Raw genomic sequence first — 16,802 nt, forward strand, 5'->3', positions numbered from 1 at the left:
GGCAAACTGCTGTAAGAAGAAATGTATCTTATAAACAGTGGGAATTGTTCGCTCCAGGAATGCCAAATGCTACGTTATCTACATATTTGAAGTGGGTTCCCAGGAGAACAAATATCAGTGATTCTTGGAACTTTCCCACGCATTCCTCTCCAGGTCAACTGAACAACCTTCTTGAGGACACAAACCACACACTAAATTCAGCAGCACCCCTTTCCAATTAATATTGCTGTGTTCTTTAGACAGATTACTGATAGCCTACATACCACACAACAAATTAACACATGAGATTAAAAACAGTGGAATCCATGAAGTCAGAGTTTAAATCATACTTGGACATCTCCCTAAAGTTTCCAAACCCTGTCATCTGACATACTTTTCCACTCCTTCTAAAATGATGGCTTTTTCAGAAAAATTCAACAATTGATTGCATTTTCATTGGACCAAAGACAACACCACATATCAATTTTGTTATCCAAATGGATGCTAATCTTTGATCCCTCTTCAGTCGTGATCTATTATCAGGATACCGATCTGGGCAAATTTCACTCTCATGTTCTTATCCATGCTGACATTCCCTGTTCACTGAGACTTCAAAGCCTTAAACAGGATCTTTTTTACTCAAACACAGTGGCAGCTGGAAGAGAAAACCCTTTCCACTTTAATAACAGATCATGACAGTCAAACCCCCTACATTTAAAATTACAGCCGAGGCATAGAATTTCTCCCTTAAAACTTCTATCTTCAGGGCTTCCCTGGTGGCGCAGTGGTTGAGAGTCTGCCTGCCGATGCAGGGGACACGGGTTCATGCCCCGGTCCGGGAAGATCCCACATGCCGCGGAGCGGCTGGGCCTGTGAGTCATGGCCACTAAGCCTGCGCGTCTGGAGCCTGTGCTCCGCAACGGGAGAGGCCACAACAGTGAGAGGCCCACGTACGGCAAAAAAAAAAAAAAAAAAAATCAATGTGTTCAGCTGCAGGCAACAATAGGCTAGTCTTAGAAATGTAACACTCTAATAATAAAAAAACAAGGATACAAATGAACTTATTTACAAAACAGAAACAGACTCACAGATCTTGAAATCAAACTTATGGTTACCAAAGGGGAAACGTGAGGGCAAGTGATGAAATAGGAGATTGGGATTGACATATACACACTACTATATATAAAATAGGCAACTAACAAGGACCTACTGTATAGCACAGGGAATGCAATATTCTGTAATAACCTATATGGAAAAAGAATCTGAAAAATAATGAATATATATATATATATATACACACACACAAACATATACATACATATATATAACTGATTCACTTTGCTGTATACTTGAAACTAACACAACATTGTAAATGAACTATACTTCAATAAAAATTCAAAAAAAATAAATGATGTAAATTTTTTTTTTAAAAAAAGAAAATTAATGCTAATTGGAAAAGGCTAGTCCCAAAGGACTAGAGTGCACTTTTTTTTTTAAAGTCCAAAACTAAGCAGAGCTAAACTATTGGTTTAGTTTAGAACTATTCATTAAGAAAACATGCATATGTGGTACATGCAAGGAAGTAATAAATAGAAAATTCAGGTGAGAGGGAAAATTCCTCTGGGACAGAGTCAGGGGGTTTAACAGAGGAAAGCCAAGGTTTAGTTCTCAAGCTGGACTCTAGGTTCACAAGTATTTACTTTATTACTAGACTTTAATAACTTTGTAACTTTATAACTTAGGTATTTGTTACATACATTACTGTGTAGGTACCAAATATTACATTCAAAAAGCTATGAAGGAAATAACACAAGGGATAAGATGGCGTCTCTAGGGCAGCTAGGACTGAACTGTGGTTTGAGGACAAATAAACATTAAGAATAAGAAGTTTAATTCTCACTGTTAAAAATAAGGGAAGTGATGTCCTCTTTCCCTTTTGTTCGAGTATTTACTTTGGAAAATTTGTAATTGTAGGTTCTCTCTTGCCTCTTTCGAAACATATGTAAACTATTTTAAAGCTAACTAAGGCTTCTGCCAGCTTCATGACCCAGGAGTGTCTTTCTCAAGGACCTAAGAACCATCTCTTTGTAATGGAAACATCTCCCAGTTTCTGTGGAGGGTTAAGAGCCACACTTTGCTGGGGTGCACCAGGCTCCTACCTGCAAAACTATCTCCTATCATAAGGACAGAAAAAAGTTCATTTTTCCTGTGTATAAACCAATTAACTAACAGTGATGGTCACCCCCAACAACCAGGTGAACTAAGGATGAACTACGTGTAATAAATGGTACCCTCAAATCTTCTTACCTGAGGACAAGTCACTGTCTGCCTTGAGCACATGTCTGCAATGGGTTGTGTCTACTTGGCTACGTAAAAGGGTGAGATTTCTTTGCCTTTGCAATCTCTTAGCAGATTGCCTGTGAAGCTCATCACATTCTGGTTTCATGCTTATTCAATAATAGAACTGTTTTCTCTATCCCCTTTGTGCGGAGGGTTTCTGCGTTGAAAGAAGATTTGAGTTCATTCTATTTCCCCGACAGTGGCTGGCAAGGGGCTATTGAAATTGGGTCTTAGGTCAGATTGGAGCAGACCCGATCTGGAGCAGATCCTAGGAGGAGAAGTCGTCGTGCAAGAGGATTAGTAAGGAAATGCTCCCAGGAAGCAGGTAAGGTGGTGGATAACAAAACAGGGATGGGGGGTGGGGTGGAGGAAGCCAAACAAAGGGGCATGGCAGCCAATGTCCCTGATTCCACAGCGGAACTCTGGAGAGTAAGTTCTGCCTCAGAAGGGCGCTGTCTTTCACGCCCACATACTGGACAGGTTACCGGGGTTGTGGGCAGCAGACAGGGACCTAAACTTGAAGGCACTGGCTCCGTAGGCAAAGCAGCTATGGTAGGTAAAGGAATCTCTTCCAAAGAAGAGCTGCAAGAGTCCACACTGGGAAGCAAAAGCCCCCCAAAGCTGAGGACAGGTAAGCTTTAGAGAAACGTAGTGAGCCAAGGCACAACCGAATGAGATCACAGACACAGGCAGGTTATGGTAGCTCATGTGAGGGAGTGTGGGTTTTATCCTAAATGCAGTGAGAAGCCACTGGAAACCCTGAAAGGAATGAGTTGATTTATGTTTTATATAATGATTTCCATTTCTGAACCATCAAGTCAGAACAACAAAATGATAGGGAAATGTGGGTACTTTTGTGCCTCAGCAAATTTACAAATGTCTTGTCACAGAACTAGGAGTTATTCACCCAAGACAGACCATGAATGTTCAATTTAAGCAACCAAGGAGCTACAGAACCTTCTCTCTTCAAGGAAGAAAGAATCCGGAAGACAGTCTCAATCTACTTGGAGCTGGCAGGTGTCTTCACCCGCAGGGAGCCTGTGAGAGGGAGAGGCAGACAGAAATCAAAGGTACCACTGGTCCTCATCTGTGTGGCAGATATAACTGAGAGGTGGAATGCCTAAAACATCCTCTCCCCATTCACAGCTTCCAGTGAAACAGGGAGAGCATAAAATAAAATAAACTGTCAGCAGGGAGCTCTGGGGATCAGAGCCTCTTCTGTGTGTCCGACCTTGAGCTCAGTTGTATATTAGGGAAGAGGCTTTGTATACTATTACAAGTTAATCACTAAAGGGATATTGCCTATAAGCTTAAATTATACATAATGGCCCACCTCTGGGAACCCTGCCTAGCAGGTAATGAGCCTAAAGCTAAAATACCTTTTTTTAGCTCACAGGAAACATCCTGACCAGGCCCACCTGTGAATGACTGAGGGAATGAAGAAATTAACACCTCCCCTCAGAAGGTTGATCAGAACCAGGAAATTGGTTTGACTTTACTCCCTCCCCTTTTAGTATAAAAGAAGCTTAAATTCTAACTCAGCAAGATGGTTCTTTGGCACATGAGTCCCCCATCTTCTCTGTCCGCCGGCTTTCTGAATCAAGTCACTATTCCTTACCCCAATACCTCATCTCTCGATTGACTGGCCTGTTGTGTGGCAAGCAGTACAAGCCTGGACTCTGTAACAACAGAGCAGATGAGATCAAAGACCCCGGCGTGGGAAACCTGTTTACCCCCAAAGATCAGCAAGCTCCCCCCAGCTGAGCCACCATCACAGGGCAGCAGGGACTCTACCAGTGTGGTTGATAAGGTCCCCTTTCCTCCATGCCTCTGTGGTATACCCCAGATTACTGAGTATATCTCTTATCCTACCACATCGGTTCCTTCCCTGGGGTTCACTCCCAGAAATACTATTTAAATTCACCTGAGATATCTGGAGCATGAGGCCATTTTCTTAAATCATTGTTTAGCCTTGTGTGTTTTGTTTTGGAGCAAACAGGACACTGAGACATGAAAGAGTGCAAAAAATACAGCATTCCACTTTGGGCCCATGAATAAGTGTCCAACACTAGGGTTTCATACAAGTGCCGGAATGACCGTCTGACTACACAGGAATGTAAGAAACAGAAGAGAGAAGGGAGCTCTGAGCCCTCAGGTGTGCACACCTCCCCTGTAGAGTGCTGGAGTCATCCCGCATGCCCAGAGACTAAGGACAGGGCTCAGAGGATCAGTCAGTGTGATGCCGGGGGCGGGGTGGTCAGAAGGTGTCTCCAGTGAGGAGCTTCTTAGGTAAGAATATATCTGATTGGCCTCCTTTAAGAAGGGATCTGATTACAAATCCCACAAGTGCTCAGGGGGGGCTGTGGTTAACCGAAAGTTATATGACTCCTCCCCAGGATATAAAGGTTAGTCTTAAGTCACTAGAGGCCACCAGGCTATCCCATTACTATGAGGTGGTAGGGACTCGGGGGAATGTCTCCATTTTAAACATCTCGGAGAACTGGATTAAAACAAAATTGGCTAAAAAAGCATTTGACAAGATTCAAGCACCATTCATAGTTTTAAAAAATTCTTACCAAACAAGGAATGAGAATTTCCTTTACCTGACCAAAAAATTCTACCTAAACCAACAACAAACATCTTAATTAATGGTGAAACATCAGAAACTGCCACCCTTTAAAGTCAAAAATAAGATAAGGGTACGCAGCAACACTTTCATTCACCATGGTACTAGAAATTCTAGAAGGTACAGTCAGACAATAAAAAGAAATAAAATATGTGCAAGCTTTATTACTCAGCCATTCCTAAGCGTTGTCTGGAAGATGTTCCCACTCTGTGCACAAGGAGACATGAACAAGGCTGTGCACTGCAGAATTGTTTTGTAAGAGGAAGTTTTTTTAAAAGGCAACAATCTAAATGTCCATCAACGGGAGGATATTTAAAACTTGCAATCTATCTCTACAAGGGAGTGGAAGGTAGCACAGACACTCAACATGCAGCTGCTAATAAAGAAGAGACAGGGGCTTCCCTGGTGGCGCAGTGGTTGAGAGTCCGCCTGCCGATGCAGGAGACACGGGTTCGTGCCCCGGTCCGGGAGGATCCCACATGCCGCGGAGCGGCTGGGCCCGTGGGCCATGGCCGCTGAGCCTGTGCGTCCGGAGCCTGTGCTCCGCAATGGGAGAGGCCACAACGGTGGGAGGCCCGCATACCGCAAAAAAAAAAAAAAAAAAAAGAAGAGACAGGGGCTTCCCTGGTGGCGCAGTGGTTGAGAGTCTGCCTGCCGATGCAGGCAAAACGGGTTCGTGCCCGGGTCTGGGAGGATCCCACATGCCGCAGAGCGGCTAGGCCCGTGAGCCATGGCCACTGAGCCTGCGCGTCTGGAGCCTGTGCTCCGCAACGGGAGAGGCCACGACAGTGAGAGGCCCGCGTACTGCAAAAAAAAAAAAAAAAAAAAAAAAAGAAGAAGAAGAGACAGACTCAGCCTAGCTCTGCATATCCAGAGGACACTGAGAGGCTGGGAAAGGTGAAGTCCTGGTATTAAAAATGATTTTATGCAGATAATCCAGAGATGATGTTCTATGGGCCAAAGTGAGCCAGCTCAGGTCTAACAGTTCAGAGCCACCTTATAATAATTAACCCACTTCCATAGGAACCAATACGGCCTAGACTCAGAAATTCTATGGGTTTCCACAGCCTTTCTTTTTAAATTAAATATATAAAGTATAACATATATATACCTTAAATCCAAATCCATAAAATCATTCTACAGACTTCACCAAGAAATTCCAACTACGAGGGCCTAATCTCAAACTGTTTATCTGGAAATAAGAAATTCGAACAAGACCATCTCTAACAGCGTCCTCTGTCTCCTCAAGAAGAATATAAATAAACCTGTGGGTGACTGGATTCTGCAGTGGGGTGTTTCAGACACCCTCAGATGGAACATCAGTGTTGTACATTTTTTTGGAGGAAATTCAGGTTCACAGAGCACTGTGGAGAAAAATTAATCACAACCTAATCTGTGATAATTGGCTTAATAATAAATTTGCATATGCTTATTTTAAAAGTCTGCGCTATGCAATACCTCTAAAGATAAATTTAAACTGTCCCATGCAAATAATCAAGCACAAATGGCTACTCTACTTAGTTGGCACAAAAATCAATCCATTGGGCTTCCCTGGTGGTGCAGTGGTTGGGGATCTGCCTGCCGATGCAGGGGACACGGATTCGTGCCCCAGTCCAGGGGGATCCCACGTGCCACGGAGCGGCTGGGCCCATGAGCCATGGCCGCTGAGCCTGCGTGTCTGGAGCCTGTGCTCCACAACGGGAGAGGCCACAGAGGTGAGAGGCCCGCGTACCGCAAAAAAAAAAAAAAAATCAATCCATCAAGTCTTCTGGATGGAGGTAAAGAAATACATACTCGCATGTAGCTTTACACTAAATAATAAAAGATGAAAGATGAAAAACATGACCTAATCTAGTGTTTACAAATTACGTTCTACAATAGTGCTTCAGGCTTCCATGAACATTTGGTTCTGATTTCTTTTTCTAGTAAATTTCAAACTTATTAAACTCTTAATAAAGAAACATACACATTCAAATATATGTTGTACTCAAGCAGTCATCAACGTTTTTATGTCCAGCTTTCAAAGAAACCTAACAAAACACAAACATCACCTTCTTCTCCCCGAGTCTGAACTCGTGTGCATCTCTGTACATACATTTTGAGCTATCATATCACCAAGCGCCACCTGCCAGCCAGCAAGTCCATTTGTCAAGGCCTCCTTACTTACAAACGAAGTATGATAGTATTTGTGAAATTATTTGAAACTGTTAGTACCTTTTGCTCTCATTTATAAAAAATGAATATAAATAGAAATATTTTGAAAACACAACAGCTAGTGATAAGTGCGACAGAGAAGGTCATCAGGCAACAGGCATATGCCATACAATTCACATTTAAAGTGTACAAGTGACTGGTTTTTAGCACATTCACAGAGTTGTGCAACCATCACCTTTCTCCCATTTCAGAATATTTTTCCCACCCCCAAAATAAATATTGTACCTCTTAGCTGCCACCCTTCAATCTTCCCATCACCCTCAGCCCCTGGCAGCCACAATCTACTTTTTCTCTCTCAACAGATGTGCCTATTCTAGACATTTCATATAAATGAAATCATACAATACGGGGTTCTTGTGTGTCTGGCTTCTTTCACTGAGTATTGTGTGTTCAAGGTTCACCCACACTGTAGCATGGATCAGTACTTCATTGCTTTTTACAACCAAATAATACTCCACTGTGTGGATATACCACATTTTGTTTATCCATCCATTAACTGATGAATACTTGGGCTTCTTCTGTTTTTTGGCTATTATGAATAATGCTGCTCTGAACATTTATGTACAAGTTTGTGTATGGATACATGTTTTCATTTCCCTTGGATATATAACTGGGAGTGGAATTGCTGGGTCATATGTTAAGTCTATGTTTAACCTTTTAGGAACTGCCAGGCTGTTTCCAAAGCAGCCTCATCACCTTACATTGTCACCAGTGTGTACAAGGGTTCCAGTTTCTTCCCATCCTTGCCAACATTTGTCTTTTTTATTCCAGTCATCCTAGTGGGTATGAAGTAGTACCTCACTGTGGTTTTGATGTGCATTTCCTTAATAATTAAGGATGCTGAGTATCTTTTCATGTGCTCACTGGCTACTTCACATTCCATTTTTATACACCTTTAAAATAAGATTACATTCAAAATAGGGAACCTCCAGATTATGAATTTTAACATACCGAATACTGCCAATGTGCTACTGTGTTCTCATTTCTTGATTTTATAATGAGTAAATTTTATAAGTTTGAACTTATAAAATAAATACTAATTTACTTTTTGTATGTGTTTCATAAACAACTTCATTTTAACTTAAAAAAAATTGAAAACACTAACCTAATCAAAACTCTCATCATTTATTTCTACATATAAGAAAAGAAGCCCAGAGACTCTAAATGACAAAACTAGATTGGGGTGGAGAAATAATAATAATAAAAGTATCTTGTCTCCCAGACTACCTACCCTTTCTAGCAGAATTAGATGAATAAGAACAACAAAATTAGGGATATGTACATCGTACAATATGCCCAGCACAAAAGTGGTAAAACTGGAAAGCAAAGCAAATAAATGATTATCACAAAAGTCAGGATAGTGCTTATCCAGGAAGGGCATCACACACTTACGAGTTTCTGTGGTGCTGACAATGTCCTATTTTGGGTAGTGATTAAACAAGCATTCAGTTCTTAACTATTTATTATTTATTATCACTTCTTATTTATTTAACTGTTTATAGCTGTTTTATGGATATTATACTTCACAATAAAAAAAGTTAAAAATACATTTTTAGCCATGCAAACTTACCAGTAATTAAGTAAGAGATTTTGCTTTAGAAAAGAAATTGCTTAAAATCCATTCAAAGCTGACAATTCAAGACAGAAAATTATCTTCCTTTGATCCTTCATACTTATCTGAATGGAGACCACACTGTACATCTTAATATATACTGTACAAACAGATCATTGCTTTCGAACATAACCCATTTTTCCAAGTAACCCCCCTTTGGTAGACATCATTTGTTGCCAATTTACTGAAAATTTCATGAATTGCAAGATCATAAATTCCTTGACATCCTTGTCAACTCTAAACTGAGCACAACCCCAGGGTCACACCTGTTCTTTCTCCTCACGGAAAAATCATTAGCAGCATAAACAACATCTCACATTCGCCACTAAAAGCCTTACTATTTACACTGCTTAGCAGCCCAGAGCCTGCTCTCTAGTCAATTATTTTAGAGTCAGAACCTAACTAAAGGTCAGCCTAGCAAGTCAGCCTAGCAAAACAAACATAGGCAACAAAGTGCTAAAGAAAACGGGCAGGCAGAAAGAATGCTTCCCAGCCTCGCTGACTCAGACACCTACTACCTCCTATGGGCAAAGAATCGTGCTTTAAGGAAAGTGAAATTAGTGGTTACAACAGAGATCACACACACACACACACACACACACGCAAATTATGTTACTTGGTGATTCACGAAGCAAAGTAAAAATTTGCAAGGTCCCTAGTATAGACCATAAGCATTAAGGTTATGACCACTGGCTACCAGGATCTAAAATATTCTAGAGAGGTCTAGAATATTCTACTCAGCATCCTTTTTTAACCACCAATCTATAACCTTTGATGCACTGAGAACCATAACTTTGCTTTCACATTGCAGTATATTTGAAGAGGCAAAAACCCTCTGTCTCCCCCCCAGGACTTCTCCCTCCCACATACAGTCTGCTCTAGAAAGATCCAATGCATTGAGCACACATCCTAAATAACCATCACTCTGCAAGATGCCAAGCCTGCCCGGGACCTGCCGGAGGAAGCGGGGTGTGCTTGTTATAAGCTACTTGGGAGTCTGACAACCCATATGGTAGGGAAAGGCAAGAGAAGGGAAAGAGGGAAAGGTTTCATCTGGCCCTTTATCACCTGGAGCTCACAGAGGCCCACCTGACCAGCATGCCCCTTGTCACACAGCCCAGGTAACTGCAGGGAACAGGTGACAGCAGGAATAATCCAAGGTTATTGAGCACCTTACACAACTCTGCCCAGCACTAGATATTTTTCCAAGAACCTCTCGGTATTACAGCAATACCACACTCCACATCACTTTTTTACACGGCAACTGCATTCTAGGCACGTAGCAGAGTATTGCTTCTACTTAATTATTACTGCATCAAAGAGCATTAATTAAATTCATTCGGCAAAGGTGGTGGTTTGGGTCGGGGTACAACGGTGGTCTGTCATGGCCACTCCGGTTATGTTAGTAAGTTACTTGTTTGCATCTCTCCTTCCCAAGAACCAGGAGGACCACAGCGGCATGAACTGAGTGGGGCTTCTGCTGCCCACCCTCCGGCCAGGGCAGCTCCCCTGGCCCCCACAGGACCCGATGACCAAGTAGAGGGGCGGTAACAAGCCAATACGCCTGCAGGTCCCACCTCCAGGGCAGAGACTCTGCTCTCTGTCTGCTGCATGTTGTCAACGATGAACGCAAGAGTGCATTCAGCTTAGGAAAGATCCTCTAGACGTGGCCACACAGGTCTAGGGTATGAAAGCAAAGGCTGTACGAAAGACAGATCCATCAAAATTAACGACCCTCCATAAGCCATAAATCCAAACTCGATGTAAAACACAAGCAGCAAAATGAACCTGGGAGAGGCCAAGAGTGTGTCTTTGGAATGTGTCAGCCAGAAGAACAACAGGAAACCCCAGTTCCCCATGAAATTCTATTATAGGAACTTTTTTCTTAGTTGCCTCGTGGTATTATATCACAAAGATAATTGAGAAGTGATGCTACGCCATCCTTGGTTGCTGTTGCTAAGATTTCTTGAAGATACCTGAAAATAAACTAAACGTAACTCAGTAACCTTACATAAGGCATTGAGCGCATGAGTCATCCACTGCGGTGAGCTTGCATGCTAACTATGCTGCAAACAGCTTACTTGTCACTGAAAAGTGATCTAAGGTTTCTGTTTTCCGGACTCCGCCTCCACTTTTTCAGGCTCTGCTCCACTATTTCCATTTTTCCTGCCACAGTGAGACAGTGTAGCACAGTGAGCAGGGCAAAGTGTTTGGAGCCAAACTCTGGGTTTGAATCCCAGACTGCCTCTTTCCAGCCTTATGACTCAGTTTCCCCATCTGCACAACAGGGATGATAAAACCATCACGAAGTTTCCTGAGGACTGAAGACGCTAATGAATGTGGAGTACTTATTTACGACAGTCCCTGACACTTTCTACAGCTATTTATTAGCATATCATTATTATAGAATCAAAAATTTTGATAGTTCTGGGCTTCCCTGGTGGCGCAGTGGTTAAGAATCCGCCTGCCAATGCAGGGGACACGGGTTCGAGCCCTGGTCCGGGAAGATCTCACATGCCACGGAGCAACTAAGCCCGTGTGCCACAACTACTGAGCCCACGTGCCACAACTACTGAGCACATGCACCTAGAGCCCGTGCTCTGCAACAAGAGAAGCCACCGCAATGAGAAGCCCACGCACCACAACTAAGAGTAGCCCCCATGCAGCAATGAAGACCCAACACAGCCAAAAATAATAAATAAATAAAATAAATAAATTTATTAAAAAATTTTTGACAGTTCCTTTGACCACTTGCTTTGAAAGGAAGTATTAAATTCTATTTTATCCCACTCTTTACACATATGATAATTAAGAGAACCTCAGAAAAACTGGTTAAAAAATCACACAGAAGTCATCCTAGTGAGCTCGGTACTTCACATCCAAGAAAACATGTTTAATAGCTGCAAACAGAAATGTGGGCAACCAATGGGGCATGTGCTTTCTTACCTTTCCTAACTAAAGGATGACCACCACCCACACAGGTGCTCCCCCCACTCATTCCACAAACAACTGGGGGAATGCCTACTTGCCCTGCGAGGGGTAATCCAACCCTGAACAGGCAGTATTAAAAACGCTCAAATACACACTGCTCTACACATTTTCTTCTTGAGCCTAAATTATAATAAAGGCATTCCGAGTGGGAATAGAAGACTTCTCACATTCCATAAGAGAGTTCAACCAACCTCCTGTTTCAACTGGTCGTGAGCAAAATACTCCAGTCTTTATCAGATTAGACGAATCATTTACTACCTCCTATCAAATCTCAAGTAAGAAAAGTGGTCTGCAAACACATTCTAAACCAATGGTCTAAATCACAGACTATCACGTCTGAGAAAATGGCCCATCACTTTCTTGATTTCTTCTCTTCCAGTGATCTTGTTCTCCACCAGATCTCCATCCCTCATACCTAGGGTCACTCCTCAGACCTTACTAAGTGTAACTCCTCCAGAACCTCACTTTCAAGCATCCCACTGGCATCTCTGCTAATACTTTGTCTGCAGGACTTGTCTGACCCCTGAAATCTACAATCCCTGATCCTGCCACCAGCCCACTGTGTCCCAAGCCCATCCCCACTCCTCCAAAATCCTCACTCCCCCTCATCCCCCGGCTTCAGTCCATAAGCCATGATCACATCCCGACCTGGTATATACCCTCAGTTCCCTGTCCTCCCTACCTTCCCTCTACCTGCCTGACAAAACCATCCCTGCCAACAGCCCAAATGGACCTGAACACTAAGTGGGACCAGAGGGAATCCCTGGATTTTTCCTTGTTCAGTCTCACACCATCCTAAGCTATTTCATTTTTCCTCTCTCCTTAGAACTCCAACATCTTCCCAATCCTTAACTCTCAATGGAAGACAAGGCCTACTATTTCATTAAGAAAATAGAAGCAATCAGAAAAATTGCACAATCTCTCACCACACTCACTCACCTAACTGCATCTGTGCCCATATTCTCTGCCTTACTTTTATATGGATGACTGTCCTCGCTCCTGGCTATGGCCAACCCTCAGCTAGAAACAGCTATGCCTTCTTTGTCCTATTCAAGGACATTACTCCCCTCTCTCTCCTGCCTCATCAAATGTTCTCTATCAATTAGAACCTTCACATTAGCATACCTGTATGCTTGGATTCCTCCCATCTTAAAATTCTCTTGACTCTGCTTCCCAATCTAGTTACCATCCCATGTTTCTCCTTTCCTTTAAAGCCAAATTTTTTAAGAGCTGTCCATACTCAATTCTTCTCCTTTCATTTGCTTTTGTACCACTGTAATCAGTTCACCCCATCACCCTATGTCAAGGTCACCAATAAGCTCCACAGTGATAAACCCAATTCTCAATCACCATGTTACTTCAGCAGCAGCACTTAACCTAGATGGGAGGTAGCACAGCAAAGTGGTTAGGAGTATAGACTCTGGAGCCACACTAACTGAGTTCAAATCTTGGCTCTTCCACTTACATCTTGGGTGACCCTGGGTGAAGCTGTTAATCTCTCATCTGTAAAATGAGGGTGATAATAATACTATCTCATAGAAATTGGTATCAGGATGATATTAGTTATTATATGTAAAGGGCTTAGGAAAACTGGCTGGAACTATGTGACTAATTTCAGTCACATCTTCCTTGAAGGATTTTCTTCAGTAGGTTTTCAGACCACCAAAATCTCCTGCTTTTCCTCCAGTCCTCTGCTGAGTCCTCTTCATCTCCAGGATTCCACCCTTCATCCTGTCATCATTTTTTCCTCAGTGCTCTCCATCAAGTCTAATGCCCTACCATACATCTCTGGCCCAGACTGCTCCTCTGATCTCCAGATTCATTAATCTCATCTATATTTTCATTCAATAATATTTTTAAGCAGGTATTTTAGGCCAGGCACAGGCACTGAAGGTACAGCAGAGAATAGTTTAAAAAAAAAAACAAAACTCTGCCTTCACGGAGCTATTGGTTAAATTAGGGAGACAGACAGTGAGCAAAATGAAGAAAACATATTATGGATTAGAAAAGGAGGATGCTTATGATATTATTCTGCTTCACATAAGGTACAGTACACTTTCCTTTGCAACCTCCTGCCCTTTGTGCTATTGCTGTCACATACTTTACTTCTACATATGCTACAAACTCCACAATAGACTGTTATTTTTCTTTAGACAACCAATTATTTTTCAAGGAGATCAAAAATTAGAGGGAAATGTCTGTTTTTATTTGCCCACATTGTTACCATTTCCAGCACTCTTCATTCCGCTGTGTAAATCCAAACTTCCATCTGTTAATCATTTTCCATCTGCCTGTTGAGCTTCATTTAAAATTTCTTATACTCCTGGTCTGTTAGTAATGAGTTTCCTCAGCTTTTGTTTGCCTGAAAATGTCTTCATTTCATCTTCATTTTTGAAAGACATTTTATCTAGGTAAAACATCTGGCTTGACAGGGTTTTTTTCTTTCATTACTTTAAAGTTATCACTCCACTGTCTTCTGGTTTGGACAGTTTATGACAAGGCAGATGTTATTACCTTTATTCCTCTGTTTGTAATAGTTTTTTTTTTTTTCTGTATGCTCTCAAGATTTTCTCTTCATCTTTGATTCCCAACAGTTTGACTATTATGGCCTAGGTGTATTTTCTTATGTATTTATCTTGCTTGGGGTTCTCCAAACTTCTTGGATCTGTAGGTTGCTGTCTTTCATTAATTTTGGAAAGGTCTTACCCATTATTTTTTAAACATATTTTTTGCACCTTTATCTCTCTTTTCCCTCTATGAGTTCAACTGTATATGTTTGATATCTGTCCCACCTGTCTCAGATGTGCTGTTCTCTTTTGTTTCATTTTTCCATACTTTTCATTCTTTGTGCTCTAGTTTGACTTCTATCAAACCTATCTTCAAGTTCACTGATTCTGTCCTCTGGAGTGTCCAGTCTGTTGATAAGCCCATCTGCATTAGTTATCCATTGCTGTGTAATAAGTCAACCCAAAATTCAATGGCTTAATGCACAGTTTCTGTGGATCAGGAATTCAAAAAACACCATAGCTGATGGTTCTGGCTCAAGAGCTCTCATGAGGTTGCTATCAATATGTCATCCAGGGCTGTCATCATCTGAAGGATTGGCTAGAGCTGGAAGATATGCTTCCAAGATGACTCACTCACATAGTACCAGTTGTTGGTAGAAGACCAGAGTTCCTCTTTACATGGGCCCCTCTACAGATTGCTTTAATAGGTCTTCATCACAAGGTGGGATGGCTTCCCCCAGAACATGGGACCAAGCGGAGAGCAAGGCAGAAGCCACAATGTATTCTCTGATGTCGCCTCAAAAGTTACACACTTATTTCTGCAACATTCCATTGGTAACAGATTATCCCTGGTCAGTATGTGAAGACAATACACAAAGGTATGAACACTAGGAAATAGGGATTAGGGGTCACCTTGGAGGCTGCCTACCATCCTGTGAAAAAAAATTCTTCATCTCTGATACTATGTTTGCATTTTCAGCATTTCTAGTTGATTCATTCTTACGGTTTCTATCTCTCTCATGAAATTCCCCATCACTATAATTTACCTTCTCCACTTAGATCCTTTAACATATTAATCATAGTTATTTTTAAAGTCCCTGTCCAATAGTTCCTATAGTTGGGCCATCTCTTTATCTGCTTCTATTGACTGTTTTACTTCTTGACAATGGGTCTTTTCCTCTCCCCTCCCCCAGCCTCTTTTGTTTCTCTTGTAATTTTTTTTATTGAGTGCCACTCTGTTTAAAAGAACCAAACTGAATACTATTTACATCAGAAATGCACACACCTTTTCTTCTATCAGGGCCATTAGTGTAGGGAGTCAATCTAGTCTATAGTTAAACTGGGTTTGGCTTTTGTTGTTCCTGTAGTTACCTTCAATGCTCCACAGACTTCAAATTCCTCCACTGGAGAGCTGTTAGTACCTTGTGCTTAGTGTGAGGCCTGGAGTGTCTTTTCTCAGTTTTACCTCTCCACCTTCACTTGTGGCTGTGCCAGAGGCCATGTTTCTCCATTCTTCTGCTTCTCCCCAACTGGTATGATACTCTGGCTTTTCACTTGGTAGAAGCTCAAAGTGGAAACAGGAGACTTATTCATTTCTCTACTCCAGCCTCAGTCTTTTCCCTGTGTATGTGTCTCAGGGGTGGGGCTTTCTCAATACTTCCTTCCCCATCTACCAGTGATAAGCTGGGTTATTTTAGATTTCTGTCTGACAGGAAAATTGCATCCAAAAATTTATTTGCATAAAAAATTTGAGGCTTATGATGTTACCTTTTTCCAGGGAAGACTAACATCTGCTTCTGCAGATACTTGATCATAATCCAGGATCATCTTAATCTAATATCAGGTACAGAGGTGATTTTTAGTGAGCCCTTAAGACCCTATGGTAGACAGTCTATTTGGTCTATTTCCAGTTCATTCTTTTCCCTGTTTAGTCCTCTAGGGAACCAACCTCAAGCACAGCTGATATACCTTTAGCAAGCTATGGATTCCAACTTTTCTCTCATACTCTGTTAAATCACTCAAAACTGCTTCTTAGTATCTCAGCACTATTTTCTAGACTAAGTGAACAACCCCAGAAGATACAGCTCCAAATGTCAGGCTCATCTCTCTAGATTTCCCAAATCATGGCCAGTACTTCTTTGCCACCTTATTAGCTATTTCATGGCTTCAAGTATGTTTTCTAAATACTTCATCCGATTTCCTTGGTTGTTCTCAGCAGAAGAGAGGGCCCAAATTACCTTGTCTACCAATACCTGAAGCAAAAGTTTTCTAACTTAAATTTTAATGGAATAACTCTGGCTTCTGTGTGGAAGATAAAAGCAGGGAAAGGACAAAAGCAAGAAGACCAGCTAGGATGCTACCAAAGTAATTCAGATGAGAGAAGACAGAGCCTTGGACCAAGAGGGTTGCAATGGAGGTGAGAAGTAGTCAGACATCCAACGATCTGTTCTACATCTGCACTTGGATGTCTAAACAATATTGCAAACAAGTCCAAATGCCATCTTTCTTTTCCCACTGAAAGCTACTATTCCTT

General features: G+C 41.7%; 1 protein-coding gene across 2 annotated transcripts in view; it reads right to left on the reverse strand.

Annotated features, from left to right (window-relative positions):
- Positions 1-16,802, reverse strand: part of RYR2 (ryanodine receptor 2) — a gene marked incomplete at both ends in the record, with an annotated part of 724,637 nt that overhangs the window by 633,751 nt on the left and 74,084 nt on the right. The window lies entirely within an intron of this gene.

The sequence above is a fragment of the Hyperoodon ampullatus genome (genome assembly GCF_949752795.1).
Source record: "Hyperoodon ampullatus genome assembly, chromosome: 1".
NCBI lineage: Eukaryota > Metazoa > Chordata > Mammalia > Artiodactyla > Ziphiidae > Hyperoodon > Hyperoodon ampullatus.